This window comes from Coregonus clupeaformis, chromosome 35 (assembly GCF_020615455.1).
Source record: "Coregonus clupeaformis isolate EN_2021a chromosome 35, ASM2061545v1, whole genome shotgun sequence".
NCBI lineage: Eukaryota > Metazoa > Chordata > Actinopteri > Salmoniformes > Salmonidae > Coregonus > Coregonus clupeaformis.
In genome coordinates, this window is record NC_059226.1 from 27748255 (window position 1) to 27766848 (window position 18594).

At 43.6% G+C, this 18594-nt stretch overlaps 1 pseudogene; it reads left to right on the forward strand.

Moving 5' to 3' along the window:
• LOC121551810 overlaps positions 1–17904 on the forward strand; it is a 37999-nt pseudogene extending 20095 nt beyond the window's left edge.
• Positions 17905–18594: the final 690 nt, after the last annotated feature.

Genomic DNA, 18594 nt, shown 5'->3' on the forward strand with positions numbered 1-18594 from the left:
TGCCTCTATAGCAGATAACCATTCTGAGAGTTGTAACATCTCACCTAGGCCTGTTTGTAAAGATGTGAATGTATTTGCTTCCAGAGGTGGAGCTGTTGGTGCAGAGAAATGCCTCCTCACCCCAGGGCCCCCTCACCTTGTCCTCTACACACGCTCAGCTAGACAGCCACTGGGAGACTGCTGCTGGAGATGCCTCCTACCCAGGTTACCATCTTTATCATCCCCATCTTCATTATCAACTTCAACACTGCCATCACAATCAACAGAACCAATCTTTATAATGTAATGTAATGATATAATGTGATGTGAAATTAAAGTACACACTGTACAAACTCCTAGACTTAAACATATATCTAGTCACTTTAATAATATTTACATATCTTGCACTACTCATCTCATATGTATATACTGTATTCTATTCTATAATATTCTACTGTATCTTAGTCCATGCCACTGTCATTGTCACGGTTTACTAAGCCAGAACCCAGAAGCAGACCAGGACAAGGTAAATTGAAACAAAGGTGAGTGTTTATTTAATAGATCCACGAGTGAGGCTGAATAATCCAGGGAACAGAGCGGGTGGCGTGGATGGGTTGTTGAGGGTGCAGTGGTAGGTCCAGTAATGGCTCGGCAGCCGCCGACCATCAGGCAGAGGTTGGGTGAAGGTTCCGGGTGAGTGACTGCAGATAGAACAAAACGGAGGTAAGTATACAGCAAGTCAAAAAGGTGCAAAACAACAAAACTAACGCTAGAAGTTCCAAGGCTGATACACGGACAAACATACTGTTCATGGCTAACGATCCGGCAGGGAATGGATGTCAGGTCAGAGCTTATGAAGGTGATGATCAGGGCCAGGTGTGCAGATTGCTGATGGAATGCAGGTGTGGAAATCAGGAGAGCTCCCGCCTAGCAACGTAGCCCGGCAACCAGGCAGGGAGCGTTCCAGAACCCTCGGGAAACTGGAGATCCCGAGCAGAAAAACTAATACACAGACAGGAACCGACTCAGACTGCCGGAATCGTTACAGTACCCCCTCCGCCGAACGCCACCGGGCGGACTCCCGGAGCGCCAGGATGGAGGCGGTAGAAGTCACGAATGAGGTCAGCATCTAGGATCTGTCGCCGCGGAATCCAACTCCTCTCTTCAGGACCATACCCCTCCCAGTCCACGAGATACTGGAAACCCCGGCCCCGCCGTCTGGAATCCATGATGCGTCGCACCGTGTAGGCAGGACCACCTCCGATCATCCGAGGAGGAGGAGGAGGAGGCGGAGGAGGCAACAGAGGACTGAGGAAAACAGGCTTGAGGCAGGAGACATGAAAGGTGGGATGGACTCTGAGCGTCCTCGGTAGTTTGAGTCGAACTGCCACCGGATTGATCACCTTCTCCACCACAAACGGACCAATGAACTTCGGTAACAACTTCCTAGACTCAGTCCGTAAAGGAAGATCCCGTGTGGCCAACCAGACCCTATCTCCGATGGTATAGGTGGGAGCGGGGATCCGGCGACGATTCGCCTGGAGCTGATACCGGTCCGAAACTCTAAGGAGTGCCTTTCTGGCCCGATGCCAGGTCCGGTGGCAACGGCGAATATGGGCCTGAACAGAGGGCACTGAGAGCTCCTTCTCCTGAGAAGGGAACAAGGGAGGTTGGTAGCCATACAGGCACTGGAAGGGAGACATCCCAGTGGCAGATGTAGGGAGAGTATTGTGGGCATACTCAACCCAAGGCAACTGAGAGACCCAGGAGGTGGGGTTGGAAGAGACAAGGCAGCGTAGCGTGGATTCCATCTTCTGGTTGGCTCTCTCCGCCTGACCATTAGATTGGGGGTGAAAACCAGATGTGAGACTGACTGTAGCTCCAATGGCCAAACAGAAGGACTTCCAGACAGCAGAGGTAAACTGAGGGCCACGGTCGGAAACGATATCACTGGGCAAACCGTGGACCCTGAAAACCTCCCTAACCAGGATCTCGGACGTCTCCGAGGCAGAGGGAAGCTTGGCAATAGGCACAAAGTGGGGCGAACTTGCTGAATCTGTCCACGATAGTCAGAACGACCGTGTTCCCCTCAGAAGCGGGCAACCCAGTGACAAAGTCCAGGGCCAGATGCGACCATGGTCGCCGGGGAATAGGAAGAGGGTGAAGTAGTCCAGAGCTGGGCCGATTGGTACTCTTATTCTGCGCACACACTGGGCAGGCAGCAACAAAACCCGAGTATCCTCGGCCATGGCAGGCCACCAAAAACGTCTGCGAAGAAACGCCATCGTCCGAGCCACGCCAGGGTGACAAGCCATCTTGCTGGCGTGGGACCATTTGAGGACAGCAGGACGAACCGACTCAGGCACAAACAACCGACCGGGTGGACCGTTACCGGGACCGGGCTGCGTCCGAAGGGCCGCCATCACCTCCTCCTCAATCTTCCACGTAACTGCTCCCACGACGCAGTTCCGGGGAGAGATTGTCTCGGTCTTGGACCCACTCTCTTCCGTCTTGGAGAACATCCGGGACAAGGCGTCCGCCTTGCCGTTCTTAGATCCAGGTCGGAACGTCAGGGAAAAATTGAATCGTCCGAAAAACAACGCCCACCTGGCCTGACGGGAGTTGAGACGTCTAGCCGATTGCACGTAAGCAAGATTCTTGTGGTCAGTCCAGACAATAAACGGTTGCTCCGCCCCCTCCAACCAGTGGCGCCACTCCTCCAAGGCAAGTTTCACCGCGAGAAGCTCCCGGTTGCCCACATCGTAGTTCCCTGTAAGGAGTCGAAGGCAGAGCTCATCAAGGGCAGGGGATACTTGTTCTTGACCGTGATGTCATTCAACCCCCGATAATCAATACACGGTCGAAGAGAGCCATCCTTCTTACCCACAAAGAAGAATCCTGCCCCCAGGGGTGATGACGAGGGACGAACGAGACCAGCAGCTAGGGACTCCTTGATGTAGGTCTCCAAAGCCTCACGTTCAGGTCGGGAGATACTGTATAACCTTCCCTTGGGGTAGACAGCTCCAGGGAACAGGTTGATGGCACAATCATATGGTCGGTGGGGAGGGAGTGACAGAGCCTTCTGCTTACTGAACACTTCCCCCAAATCGTGATATGTCTCGGGAACCAGGGACAAATCTGGGGGTTTAGCCTCAATCACCTGACTGGGAACCGAATGGGGACAGGCAGTCTTGAGACAGTTAGCATGACAATCAAGGCTCCAACTCGTTACCTTGCCCGTCACCCAATCGAACGTGGGATTGTGTTCCTTCAGCCAGGGGTATCCAAGGACCAGAGGAACATGGGAAGACGGCAGAATGAAGAATGAAATCATCTCGAATGATTCCCCGACAACAGCATCTTAACCGGTTCAGTCCTCATCGTGATACGTGCCAGACTACTGCCGTTCAGAGTGGTCGCTTCAATGGCTTCCGGCAATTGCTCCTTGGAAAGCCCCAGCTGTTCCACCAACTCGGCATCAAGAAAGCTTCCATCGGCACCTGAATCGATAAAAGCGTTAATCGCTAAGCTCTGATTCCTGTTCATAAGGGTAGCCGGGAAACGGGGTCTGACAGAGGTATTGAGAGGTCGAAACTGGCTCGCTAAAAGTCCTCCCAACTTTAGCGAGCCGCGCAGTTTGACGACCGCCGGGAACAGGTGGCGAGGTAATGTCCCGAACCACCACAGTAGAGGCAACAGTTAGTCCCTACGTCTGAGTTGGCGTTCCTCCTTGGTTAACCCGTGCCGCCCTACTTGCATTGGTTCAGAATCGGGAGACAGGACCTCTCCACTAATCCTGTGTGGTGGACGATGATCGACGTATTCTGGTCCAATCCCCGACCCGACTGGAACCTGAGAAGCTGATCGATTGGACGGAAACCATTGCTTCTCCCTCCTTCGCTCTCGGACTCGATTATCCACCCGAATAGACAAGGCTACCAAGCTGTCCAGGTCACTAGGCTCCAGATAGGAGATCAACTCATCCTTGAGCTGCTCCGACAGACCCTGGTAAAAGGCCGCTTGCAGAGACTCCTCATTCCACCCACTCTCCACAGCCAACGTCTTGAACTCGATCACGAAGTCGGCCACGCTGCGAGTTCCTTGGTGAAGCGAAAACAGGCGCCTAGCTGCGTCCCTCCCTCGGACGGAATGGTCGAAGAGCTTCCTCATCTCGGCCGTGAACCCCTGGTATGAAGCCATGCAGGGGTCTTGTCGTTCCCAAACGGCTGAAGCCCACTCCAGCGCTCGACCACGCAGCAACTCAATCACAAAGGCTATCCTAGCCTTGTCTGTGGCATAAGAGTAGGGCTGTAGATCGAACACTAACCCACACTGCATAAGGAAAGAACGGCATCTTCCCAGCTCCCCCTCATATTTATCCGGCGTCGGAACCTTGGGCTCACGGAAGGACACAGCTCCAGAAGCGGCAGGCGAGATGGGTGAAACCGGTAGTGGATCCTCCACCGGAAACTTGCGCTGGTTCTGGACCTCCGTCAGACCGGTAGAAAGGTTCCGAACTGCCAACGCGATCTCCTGTAGCTCCGTGCTATGATGGCCCAACATCTTCTCCTGATGGGTAATGGCATGGCGGAACAGAGTCCAGGTCCGCTGGGTTCATTACTGGCCGGATCGTTCTGTCACGGTTTACTAAGCCAGAACCCAGAAGCAGACCAGGACAAGGTAAATTGAAACAAAGGTGAGTGTTTATTTAATAGATCCACGAGTGAGGCTGAATAATCCAGGGAACAGAGCGGGTGGCGTGGATGGGTTGTTGAGGGTGCAGTGGTAGGTCCAGTAATGGCTCGGCAGCCGCCGACCATCAGGCAGAGGTTGGGTGAAGGTTCCGGGTGAGTGACTGCAGATAGAACAAAACGGAGGTAAGTATACAGCAAGTCAAAAAGGTGCAAAACAACAAAACTAACGCTAGAAGTTCCAAGGCTGATACACGGACAAACATACTGTTCATGGCTAACGATCCGGCAGGGAATGGATGTCAGGTCAGAGCTTATGAAGGTGATGATCAGGGCCAGGTGTGCAGATTGCTGATGGAATGCAGGTGTGGAAATCAGGAGAGCTCCCGCCTAGCAACGTAGCCCGGCAACCAGGCAGGGAGCGTTCCAGAACCCTCGGGAAACTGGAGATCCCGAGCAGAAAAACTAATACACAGACAGGAACCGACTCAGACTGCCGGAATCGTTACAGTCATTGCTTGTCCATATATGTATATATTCTTAAATTCCATTTCTTACTAGATTTGTGTGTATAGGGTATATGTTGTGAAATTGTTAGATATTACCTGTTAGATATTACTGCACTGTCGGAGCTAGAAGTACAAGCATTTCGCTACACCCGCAATAACATCTGCTAAACACGTGTATGTGACGAATAACATTTGATTTGATTTTATATGCTTTCTCAGGATTTGCGACAGTGTCCCTGCTCAGCTATAAGGGTCTGGAGACATCCACCAACCATTCCTTCTCAGGGCTGAAGGCACAGGAGGGCCACAGCTTCCAGATCAACTCCAAAGTGGTGACGGCTACCGTTAGTAACAAGAACACCACATTTCTCAAGAAGCCAGTCATATTCACCTTCGCCCATTTGAAGGAGGTGAGGAGCATAATCATTACCCCTCTATCCCATTACAACGGTCTATGTGAATTCAGCAGTATCAAAACTTCTTCATATGATGCACTAGGTCTAAGAAAAGTGTCTGACACACCGAAATGTCAGCCTCTTGTTTGTCCCTCGAATACATTGAACATTGTTTTTTTACTTATCTTCTATGGTATTTATGAATGTTGTTTCCCAGTCAGATGAAGGGAACTACACCTGTGTGTACTGGGATGCTGAGTTGGGAGACGGGACCTGGTCTGATCGAGGCTGTTTCCTGGTGCAGTCCAATGCCACCCACACCGTGTGCTCCTGCTACCATCTCAGCAGCTTTGCTGTTGTAGTGTATTAAAGATTATGACTTTCTTAATGGAACCAGAGGATGTTTATCTTAGTTCAAATGTAGCCGTTTGTAGGGTGACGCCCCAGGGGAGACCGGTGATTGGACGAAAGAGGGAGCAACCCATTTTTGCCATTGTTTATAAGTAGGAGCTAGACAAAGAGGCGGCAGAAGCATTCAGATTAATTTGGGACGGTGCTTCTCCAGACACCGCAGGTCTGTAACTTATGCTGTAAACTTGTGATATTAATAAAAGCTTCTAATCAAGGTGCAGCCTAAGCGGACTCTTTGTTTGACAGCAATAGCCACCAACATCCGACGGGACACGATAGAATGGAGGCTCCGCTGAGATACTGATTGCATCGTTCTTGGTTCCCTTCCTGAGTCGCGAGTTGACTACTGCTCAAGCCGGCTTTAAAGGTGAGATTTCTCACACAATTTGGGCATTAGTTCTTTCGATGGCTCATTAAGGGGATGGGAAGGGTGTACCATTAAAATTACTTGGGTCGTTGTTGATGTGGTGTTATTGCGGTCGACTAGGAGTCTGTAATAATTATTCTAAAATTGGGTTGCATTGGTAAACGGTAAATAATAGGAAATCTAGAACAATGGATTGGTAGTGAATAAAGGCAGGAATACGTATACATTAGGGCATTGTGAATCTGATAAAGACCCCAGGGGGGCCATCATATAGGATGGGCCATAAATCCTGATTATGCATTCGGTGTTTCAGGTTAGTTCTGGGAACTATGAGGTGGACGGTTATATTGTAAGTTATTCTCATCTTGTAGCCGACGGGGTATCTGCTTGGGGGTTAACCGCTCATATAATATCCATAACTCACGGCAGCATAAAGTTAGAAGAAACAAGGAAAATAATTTAGGCACAATGCAGGGTTTCTGGTTACGTTGGACGCCACATGATAAATGCTAATGCTAATGCTAAATGCTGGTTCAGGCCATATTGTACATAGCGGCTAATGCTAAATGCTAAGGCTAAATGCTAATTGTGTTGCATGCTACATGCTAACTGGTGTCCTTAGAGGTCCCATTGCGATGGACTAACCCTCTTAAATGTGTTTGTGTGTGTGGAATTCAGAGTTCTACGCAAATGTGAGCTCTGTTAAGTGTTATTGTCTGACTATAAGTGTAAAATAGAGAACTGAGGTAGAATGCTGCCGTTCTATTGTTGGGCAATCGTATTGTTAAATGGATTTGCGCATGCGCTTGATTTTACGGCGCTAAAACTACAACACGAGGGGATTGGCTAAAACTACAACACGGGATTGTGGGTAAAGTGTCATATTTCTGTGGGGCTGCGCGCTGCAGGGGGAGACAGAGAAATAGCCACAGACAAGAGAGATTTGGACACGAATCTTCTAATCGTTAAAGTGACTGTTGTTTGAAAATGAAACTATTTGTTGGGATGTAGTGAATTTATAAATTAGATATATGTTGATGGATTATAATAAATTAAATGACGGATTAAAATAAAATAAAAATGTTTTTGAGCGATCTATTTAGTCCTGAGTTTAGTCTTAGAGCGAATGTGAACGAAGGAATATTGAATATGGTTGAAGTAACTCAGTATTGCATTAACTACTAAAATCTTTTTCTGTTTCTCTGTTCTTTTGTCATATGAGAGGAACAATGGAGAGAGAGAGAGAAAGACAGGGGGTGCTGACGTACACGTCACGTGACGCGACAGAGGATCAAGTCAAAAAGGTTTTGGTACTGGTCTGGTTACAAAATCTTCCCCTACAGGATATTTGATGTTATGACAATTTCACATAGGCTTGGCAAATACTGATTCATTAAAAATTGCATTTTGGAGGCTATGTTCATCACTTGGGTTGATTGGAGTTGTGTTGGGAATCGAGTACTGACATTATTCGGTAAAATTAAGATAATTAGGTGCTTATAGAGCAAGGGGGTTTATGGGAATTGTAGTGTTGTAAGGTTAGAAGGCTTTGTTTTTGGGATTGTTTTGAAGTTGACTAACTTACATTTACTTTCCTGATGGGTTGTGGTAAGATAACCACCACTAATATTAGAACATATAAATAGGTAAGATATGATATAGAAATAAAACATTGGTTTTAATTATTCATAATTTTTAATTGATTTTTTAATAGATTTTTTATTTTAATTAGAAATGGTTTTTGAATAAAAAAATGTAATAGAATTTTTTCATATTCATATTTTTATTGGTTGATTTTTTTTTTGGGTTGTTTGGTTTATATTAATAATTAAAGGGGGGAAGCCATAGGCTATATAGTCTAAAATAAAATAATTCACGATAAACGAATATAAAAGGGTTGTTACAATGGGGAAAAACGACATCAAGGCTATGAAAGTCATTACACCGGTTGATATAGTACAAAATAGTAATCCTTTAACTAAAGTAGTGTTAGGTTATCCGGCAAATGAAACAAAAGTTGCCCTTCATTCTCAAACAAAAACTGATAAAAGATTCCAGCGATAAGATAAAGGTATAGAGGAAAATGCTAAAGGAAGGAAAGGCGACAGAAAAACTAATGGCAGAAGTTAGTACACCTTTCTCACATACGGATTCAGCAAAAAGACACCCACCTTACGAGAAGGAAGTAGAGCTTAGGGATGTTTATCCTCAGCTTCCAGTGATCATCCAGCAGGGTGATTGTTGCATCAGAGATGAAGATGAACGAATAATAGATAGAGGACAAGCAGAAACGACGATAAAGATGAATCCAAAACTCCAGAAGGAAGAAAATGAGATGTCTGGAAGAGAAGAGTGAGGTTAAGGAAGATGGAACTTGAAGAAGATGATGAAGATGAAGACAGAGTGATTGAGAAGAGATCATGGGTGGATATGACTCTGTGATCAGAAGGAAGTTGGCAAGAGAGGAAAGAAGGATACTAGAGATTTGATCTCTGATGGAAGTTGAAGGAAGAAGGATACAAGAGATTCGAGTTCAGATGAAGACAGTGATAAAGAGGAGACTAAAGGTGCTGTGTATTCAAAAGGAGGTTGTCCTACAAGGACTGGCACAGAAGAAATAGAAGAAGATATAGACCGATGCTTATCATGCCTGGATAAAGCGAATAGTTTAGAAGAAGTAACACAACTGGATGAACAACTCAAGAAGAGAAGATACAGAAGGAGAAAACCTGCTGAGAAAATAATCCCAAGCATTGGAGGAGAAGAATACATTGAGGTCAAGGAAAGGCCAATAGTAAGAAGATGATGGAAGATGATATGTCGAGGACAGAACTTAGAATATAAGCTTTTGAAGAATCCTGATATGTCAACAGCAAGAAAAGAACAGGACGAAGAAACTCTCAAAAAAAAAACTCAATCATACAACTGGTGGAGAAGGAGAAGAGAAGCTTTGGTTATGAAGAATCAGAGTGAACCAAATCAACAATCACTGTTACAGCTTCAACTGAACAAGATCAAATGCAATTGTACCAGCCACCAAGGGGGGTACCAGGTGTTCCATATCCACAGCCAGTTTCTGGACAGACACAGAATTGGAGAGGAAGAGGACGAGAAGGCTTAGAAGGAGGAGGAAGATTTCAGCTACACTTCCAGCAACTTTCAGAAGAGTGTTATAATTGTGGACAGATTGGTCACTTTACCTGTGAGTGCAACAAGTCAGGAGGAAACAACAGAGAACATTTTTAAGGAAGATACAGGGGCCAGTCAAGATCACCTGTTCTCCAGGTGAACCCTAAGGATTCTAGAGTGCCTAGAAGATACGAAGGGGGGTGTCAGCTGATAGCACCGATTAGAGAAGAAGAGAAAATATCTAACAATTGAAGTAAAAACAAAGGACTAGGAGAGGTGAATAGTGGAAAAACGTATCTGTGTTCAGCCTAAAGAGGTTAAACATCTCACTATGTAAAATTAACTAATTAGGATAGGGATTTGAGGTAGTAAAACAGCTAATTACTCTTAAGGAACCAATTGAGCTCTGCTATAAAAATCAAAGAGAAATTAAAATAGACATACTAATATTAGAACATATACCTATTGCATTGTTGGAAAGAGATGCATTGTGTAAATTGAACTGTACAATAAGACGTACACTAGACGGCTGTCTGGTAGAAGATTTTAAAAAGAATAGGGTTTTTGGGAATCATATTTGCTTAAAAAGATAATATCATAGGAAGAATGATAATCTATTAGACTGCCTATTAGACAATCTGTCTGAAAAATAAAGTTAAAAGAGGTGACTGTTATTCTGGGTTACATTCTTACACCAAGAGATTTCAGGCTAGGCTAAAAGGTGTTTAGTCGTTTGCCAAGTCTGTGTGTAAAGAAGTCAGAAGCATGTGGGGACTTCCCAATCACATATCCTAAAAATTGGTGGTAAAGGGATTTTGTGAATAAATCAGTGGAAAAGGTTTTTAAAGGTTAGGAGAAAAGATTAGATTAAAAAGTTAGGAGAACTAGGGTTGAAGGAATTCTAAGACAGTAAGCTAAGTTTCAAAGTTAGTAGTAAGAGAGAGAACAGTGGTGAAGGACATTTTAGAGTAGGAAGATCAAGGTAATTGTAGGTGTATTTTTTATAATCAAAAGTTTGAAAGTCAGGGATTAGAGGTAGGACTGAGAGTTGAAAAAGTGACACTAGTGGTGATAGATGGAAGTACAAGCAAAGAGTTCAAAGCTTTGGGGAAATTAGATGAAGTAACAATAAGGACATCAACACTTCAGTCTATTAAAACAACAGTGAGAAGCAATTTAACTCTTTCAACATTGATAGTTATTAAAGCCATGAATATATCGCATTTGATTATAAGGGAACCAATAGCTCCAGCACCAATTTTAGAGGAAAAGACTGTTATTAGGGTTAGGATGGGGACGTTCCTCCCACATGGAGAGATAATTATGGAGAAGAAGTATTGTTATCAGGACCAGATGTAGAAGCTGTTGCACCTAGTCAAAGGAAGTATATTTTGTACAACGATATGAAGTGGAAGAGGGTTATGAGTGACTGTTCACTTATTTTGCGTAATGTTACAGAGAAAGATCAGGGAGAATATATGTGTACTTATCTAGTGCAAGCCTTAAAATTTGTTCCGGTTAAGAATTATTGGTTAAAAGGCTATGTAATTCGTAAAGTAACGCTTGAAATGGAAGATGTGAAATCTGTTGAAGCTTCCACAGTCACCAAAGGACTTCAGGAGGAGTAGATTACAGTAGTCACTCCAACAGTAGATAATACACAGAGGATATCGGTAACTTTCCCGCTAGAAGTAGTTAAGAGTGTTAATACATCAACTAAATCAACTACTTTAATGGTAACTTTGAAAGGGATTAATGATACGATGGCAATAGCAAATGTAGGAAGTATGACACCGACACCGACAACAACTTTTCTGAAATTAAAGGGGGTAGCAAGAAGGACTCAGGGTCATGGCTGTTGTATCAGCAACAATCAGTAACAGATAAAATAATGTCGTTGTCAAAACATTTGTTTAAGCCTAGGTTTAAGTGTTCTTGGTTAAATGAATTACACTCTGGGAATTTGTTAAATGGGAAGAAAAATCAGGTAACAGCGAACCCTGAAGCATTGGAGGTGAAACCATTGAGGGCTAAAAGTTGTTTTGTTCTAATAAAACATATGATGTAAGGGGTATGTTTATGGGAATATCAGATTGTGATGATTATATGATAACTTTGGGTATGCATGACCTTAAGGGTAGTAATGAGAAATATAATGTAATTTTTATGTTCCAGTTAGTAAGAAGAGCAGGACTTTGATGGTTAAAAGATTAGCTTTTGCCTGACAATGTGACTATGGGAAATTTTAGAGATATTTTGAGGGTTTGTGGTGATAAAGCATATATATTCTTACCCTATGGATGGATAGGATGTTGTTAAAGGTCAACGTTGAAGCTTCCATATGAGGTTTCTACCATTATAAGAGTGGTAGCACCGGACACAGATAAATCTAGGGTTGAAAATAGGGTGAAAAGAGACATGGCGACATGTCATAGTCTTCAAGCCTATCATTGAAGGATAAATCTAAGGGAGAAGGAGGGACTTTTTCCATGGTATGGTGTAACATTTGGGAAGATCATATTGATAATGTTAGTTATACTTTGAGTCCAGATAGTTCAGATATTATCACTAGGGTTATATATGCATTGAAGAATATAAGGGATGCATTTGGTAGATCTGAAGGAGCTGGATGGTCAGCGAAGTCTTGGTTGCAAGATCAGTTAGGCCAGTAGGAGCAGTGATGGATTACATTTTAATAGCAGGTTTGATAACACTGTGTGTGATGTTTGTAATTTGTTACTGACCTTTGAGAAAGCTATGATATTAAGATAGGTTGGAATAGTGATGCCTGGAGACAACACTCAGATGCCGTTGTTGACTGTTCCTGATCTGGATGAAGATGGACAAGGGGGTCTGGATGGAGTATTAATGGATAAATATCCTTTTTGATCATTTTTCATTTTTTTTTTCAATATTAGGGTGATTTTAGTATGATTTTATGAATCAAAGGGGGGAAGTGTATGAATGAATAATTATCCTAGTTCATTATTCTATCATGTATATTGATTCATAAATCATTTATATATAATTTTTATATTCTTAGTTGATATTGATGTTTAATTTGAAAGGGTTGTTTTGCAAAAGATACTGTTTGGTCTTTTCTTTTCTTCCAGAAGCATTTGGGGGAACATGTGGAGATTGAAATACTCAAACAAGGACAATATGAAGGGACAATGTGAAAGGACAATGACTGGAGGAGATGAAACAAGGAGGGTGTGGAAAGATTCCCATTCCATCATCAACAATCCATTGGAAGTCGAGACTACGGGGAGATGAAGTGTAGTGGACTACATTCCAGTGTCTGCAATGAAATATAGACATATTTGCATGTGTAATACATAATTTGTGTCATATTCTTAGGTATTAATTTTTGTAGAATGATATTTGATGTTATTGGATACATGTGGGGATCTTAGATGTTTTTGTTTATTTCGTTGATGCTTAGGGACATGGAGTCTAGGCAGGGAGAGGTCCACTGTAGGGTCCAATGGGTTGACCAGCCTTAGAGTGGACATTTTTTGGATAGGATTTTGTTTGCAGGGGCTTACATGTGTATTTAATTGCATCATAGTTTCAAATGCATTGATAGGGATTTATGAGTTTATCTGGAGTATCTAGGTGGTTGCCTGGGGCAGAGGAACCGTGAGAGAATTTTACTGTCTTGATTGATGGATGGATATCTGGAAAGATGGCTGCCGGACAGTTTTTCGCTCTCACACTCCATAAAGATTTGTTCATATTTCATAATAAATGTATTCACACTTCATAAACATTTGTTCCTATTTCATAGAAAGGTATTTACACTCTAGAGAAAAATGTTTTTTTGGTTTAATGTTAAAGATACTCAATAAGATAAATTGTTACTAGTCATAATCCTATTCTGTTTGTTTTCGAGACTTTTAGTTAGTCTGGAAGGGGGGAAATGTAGTGTATTAAAGATTATGACTTTCTTAATGGAACCAGAGGATGTTTATCTTAGTTCAAATGTAGCCGTTTGTAGGGTGACGCCCCAGGGGAGACCGGTGATTGGACGAAAGAGGGAGCAACCCATTTTTGCCATTGTTTATAAGTAGGAGCTAGACAAAGAGGCGGCAGAAACATTCAGATTAATTTGGGACGGTGCTTCTCCAGACACCGCGGGTCTGTAATTTATGCTGTAAACTTGTGATATTAATAAAAGCTTCTAATCAAGGTGCAGCCTAAGCGGACTCTTTGTTTGACAGCAATAGCCACCAACATCCGACGGGACACGATACTGTTCTTATGGCTCTCTGAGTTCAAGGTGAGGGGGATTTCTCTATTAGTCTAGCTGTACTTCTGCTGTAAGATAGAGCAGGAACAATGCCTTTTCTAATAGTTTCATTTCACTTTCTATGTAATTCTGCAATTTAGTTGTGCAAATGGAGATTGTTTGGCTTTTTAAAACATTTGCATTCATTTGAGAACAGTGAATCCATGAAGACATTTTTTTGAGAATTTGTTCTGTGTCTTGCCTGGCTAGATAGGGCTCCATTATTGTTTATCCAGGGGTATGTTGTCTATATTAAGACACATCCATGAAAGTTGTGTCAGTCACTGTGACTGACAGGAGGTTGGTGGCACCTTAATTGGGGCTTGTGGTAATGGCTGGGAATAGGTGGAATGGTATCAGATACATCAAACACATGGTTTCCATGTGTTTGATGCCATTCCATTTACTCCGTTCCAGCCATTATTATGAGCCGTCCTCCCCTCAGCAGCCTCCACTGCTGTGACTATATGGTGACGTGTGTCTTCACCTCCATTCATCCCTCCAGGACACATTCCAGCTGCAGCTGATCACCTGGGTGGGCCTGTCCCTGTCCCTGCTTTGTCTCTTCCTCTGATCCGCTCCATCCAGAGCACCCGCAATACCATCCACCTCCACCTCTGTCTCAGCCTCTTCATCGCCAACCTGATCTTCCTCGTCGGCATCTCACGCACTGAGAACCAGGTAAGCTTTCATCCAACCAATCACAATCGCTCTGCCCTCGAGGCAGAATTGCCCTCGGAACAAGATTGAATAAGGAAAACTCTACTGAGCTTTTCTGGGCGTGGGAGGTCAGAGGATGTGACAATGTGTGTAACATTTACATGTGGCATAGGCGCTGTGTCTATGTGGGTAGGGGTTATTTTTGTTGTTGTTGTTGTGGGTAACTTCTCGTATTGTGAATCGTATCACTTTCGACAGTATCTGTCCTTTCTTTCACATTTAGTTTTCTCGATCACTCTCTCCCCTTCATTTCCTTTCTCTTCATCCCTCTCTCCTCTCTTCCTCAGGCTGGCTGTGTGGTGGTGGCAGGGCTGCTTCACTTCTTCTTCCTGGCAGCGTTCTGCTGGATGTGTCTGGAGGGAGTGCAGCTCTTCAGGATGGTGGTCCTGGTCTTCAACACCACCTTCAGGCCCCTCTACATGATGGCGGGGGGCTATGGCGTTCCTGCTGTCATCGTCGCCATCTCTGCCCTCGCCAACGCCAAAGGATACGGCACTGAGCGCCAGTGAGTTGCCACTGCATCGATCCCAGATAGTGTCATCTCCTGACTGGATTCCCTATATCCATTTGTCTGACTCTCTGTCCTTCTGTCTGTTGTGTACTATAGAGATCAGGTATTCATGTGTATTCATGTGTGTATTGTGTGTTTTAGCTGCTGGCTCAACCTGGAGGATGGATTCATTTGGAGCTTCTTTGGCCCTGTCTGTATCATTATCATGGTGTGTATCACAGATCAGAGGTGGAATAGTTTCATCAGTCCTACTTACAATGTTTTGTGTCATGTTACAGTTCTACTTATCTCCCTCTCCCCTCCTAGGTAAACGTGTTTTTCTTCCTCATCACAGTGTGGAAGTTGGCCCAGAAGTTCTCCAGCCTGAACCCTGATCTCAACAACCTCCGCAAAATCAAGTGAGTCGGCAAAGAAACTGACATTCTCACACATGGCTGTGTTATAGCCCATAACAAAGGACCACTGTTTTTCCTGGCCAGAACATGTGGGGAAAAAAACAGGCCTGACTGTACAATGTGTTGTGACCAATGCTCTCAATCTGACTTTGTGTGTGTTTGTCGCCTCCTGCAGGGCATTCACCATAACTGCAGTGGCTCAGCTGTGTGTGCTGGGCACTATGTGGATCTTTGGCTGTTTCCAGTTTGAGGAAAGCACGCTGGCCATGTCTTACCTGTTCACCATCCTCAACAGTCTGCAGGGGGTCCTGGTGTTCCTCATGCACTGCCTGCTCTCTAAACAGGTACATCACGACTCAAGACTCTGTCAACCAGGGTCCTTGAAGCACTCCTAATATGGACATCATGCAGGGGAGTTCAAACTGTTAGGCTTGGTGGGATGAAATGTAATCTCAGTAGTGGGCCGCGGACCAAAAAACCTTAAATAACATTGCTCATCAATACATAAGATCATTCTGGAAGCTTCTGGTGGGCCAAACCAAATGTCAAGGACCAAGTTTGGCTTTTGGGCCTCACTTTGGACGGCTCTGCTGTAGACAAAACAAAAGCCTGGGGGGAGTCAGTCTTGTCCAGCATGGATGTGTTGTATTTCTAATCGATAGGTTATACCAGAGCCATATATTTAGAGAGTTAGGCCAACTTTTAGAATTCTGAATATTGTTCTAATTCTAGATATTCAGTTACATAGCATTGTTTAAATATTCCCCATAAATGTTAATGGAGAGCTAACATGGCTGCCATAGAATGTTGTACTGTCATGTAAATGCATCATTATGCTCATTCTAGACATTCAGATGTATAGTTTTTTTAATGGGGAGCTAACAATGTCATGTAAATGCATCATAATGCAGAAACCGCATTGGCCCAACTCTCTAAATACATGGCTCTGGGTTATACTACTTTGGCTGAATTCCAAATGAGTTGTTAAGTGTTTAAAGAATACTGATTGGGTTTAGTTTACTGTAGGGCCTACAGTTAAGGGTAGGCAAATATGTGCTTGTTGGACTCATAACAAATATGGTGGATAATGAAGATGTTGCATGAAGGCTGTTTAAATCAAATCAAATTGTATTTGTCACATGCACCGAATACAATAGGAGTAGACCTTACATTTGAATTGCTTACTTACAAGCCCTTAACCAACAATGCAGTTTTAAGAAAGAATACATAAAAATATATATATGTATAATAATAATATTTAAAGAGCAGCAGTAAAATAACAGTAGCGAGGCTATATACAGGGGGTACCGCTACCGAGTCAATGTGCGGGGGCAACGGTTAGTCTAACATTGAAAGAAATGGTCAAGGTTCCTGTCTATGTAAATGGGCGTTCCCTCTCTCGCGTGAGCATGCTTTACCGCATGCTCAAACATGGTCACACTAGAGAAGGAATGCCCGTTTACAGAGACAGGAACGTGACCCTTTTTTAAAATGGGAAACTGCCCAATAACAGCTGGTTCTGGTCTACTTATTCCCTCCCCCCCACCCCCGCTCGACCAAAGAAAATAAGCCTGTGAGATGTCTCGCTTTCTCTACCGTCTCTGCTCATAGTGCTCTCTTCTGCACCTTGTAGGTGAGAGAGGAGTATGGCAAGATCCTGGACAGCGTCTGTGAACCACGGAAGACGAAGTACTCTGAGTTTTCCTCCAACCAGTCAAGCAACAGCAAATCACAGGTATTAACTCTTACTAATTGAGTAGCCAATATCTAAAAGACCAGAAAGTCCTTCAATGTGATGTACTTACGCCCTCCAACACAGTAGAGTTTGAGTGACACCGAACACGAGGCAAAGTTCTGCAAAAAAGTTATACTAGGTAAAGTTCTGCGTGGTAATGTTCTGCGAGTAAAAGTTCTACCATATTTATTGTTTACAGGAAGGTAATTCAATATATTCTGACGAACTGGCCTTGGAAAAAGAATGGGATGGTAAAATCTATTTCTGTCATGGGCAAAGAAATTCTAGATCTTGAAGTGCAATCCATTTAAATAGATCCTCAAGGAAGATGGATTGCTTTGAATATATTACTTGATGATAAACAGATATGGCTCATAAATGTATATGGACTGAATAATGACGATCCAAACTTCTTTGAAAATATTTATAATAATCTAATTAGATACAAACAACATGGTAAGGGACTACAACACAGTTTTAAGGAAGTCAGTGAACCGTAAAGGCAATCATACTACCAACTATCACCCTCTGGTGCTCAAAGAGATTATGAATATTATGGGCGCGTTGGAATTGACTGATATTGGCTAAAAAAACGGTTCTTGTAAGATATACTTGGAGGAGGCTTAATCAAGCTAGTCGGATGTATTATTTTCTGGTATCCTTTTCTATGGTGCCAAAAGTGAAAAAAGTATTGATTGAGGATCGAATGTGATCATATCATCAACTTATATTGTAGCGGGTGATTTTGATGGAATCAGGCGCAGGAGGGTAAATCACAGAATAAATGGTTTATTCGGCAAATACAGCGGTACGCAGCAATGCGTAAAACACTACAGTGCGGTATAACGGCACACTGGAGAAAACAAAGCACACAGGTGAACATCCCGGTGATACAAATATATAAAGCTCCACGAGCCATCGTCACCTCCACAATAAACAATCACACACAAAGGAATGGGGGGCAGAGGGAATACTTATACAGGTACTGATGAGGGGATATGAACCAGGTGTGTGTAAAAACAAGACAAAACAAATGGAATGATGCGATGAGGAGTGGCAGTGGCTAGAAGGCCGGTGACGACGAACGCCGAAGCCTGCCCAAACAAGGAGAGGAGGCAGCTTCGGAGGAAGTCGTGACATATATCCCTCCATATAACTATGACATACTTTCCACGAGGACAGGGATATTACAATTTTTACCTGGGTTTGTTGACTGACAGAACTTTCTTAACAAAAACTAAGGACTTCATAACATATTTTTTCTTGCACAATACAGGTTGAGCGGACCCACTTATCATATGGGAGGCCATTCAATTCAATCTTCATCCCCCCAAAAATCGTTCAACAGAGAAAAGACTTACAACAGAAATAGAAAATCTGACATTGATGAATGTACTACAGAAGCACTGAATAATCTAAACCCAAAGTAAAAGGAGTTTGAGGAACTTATTCATGAAAAAT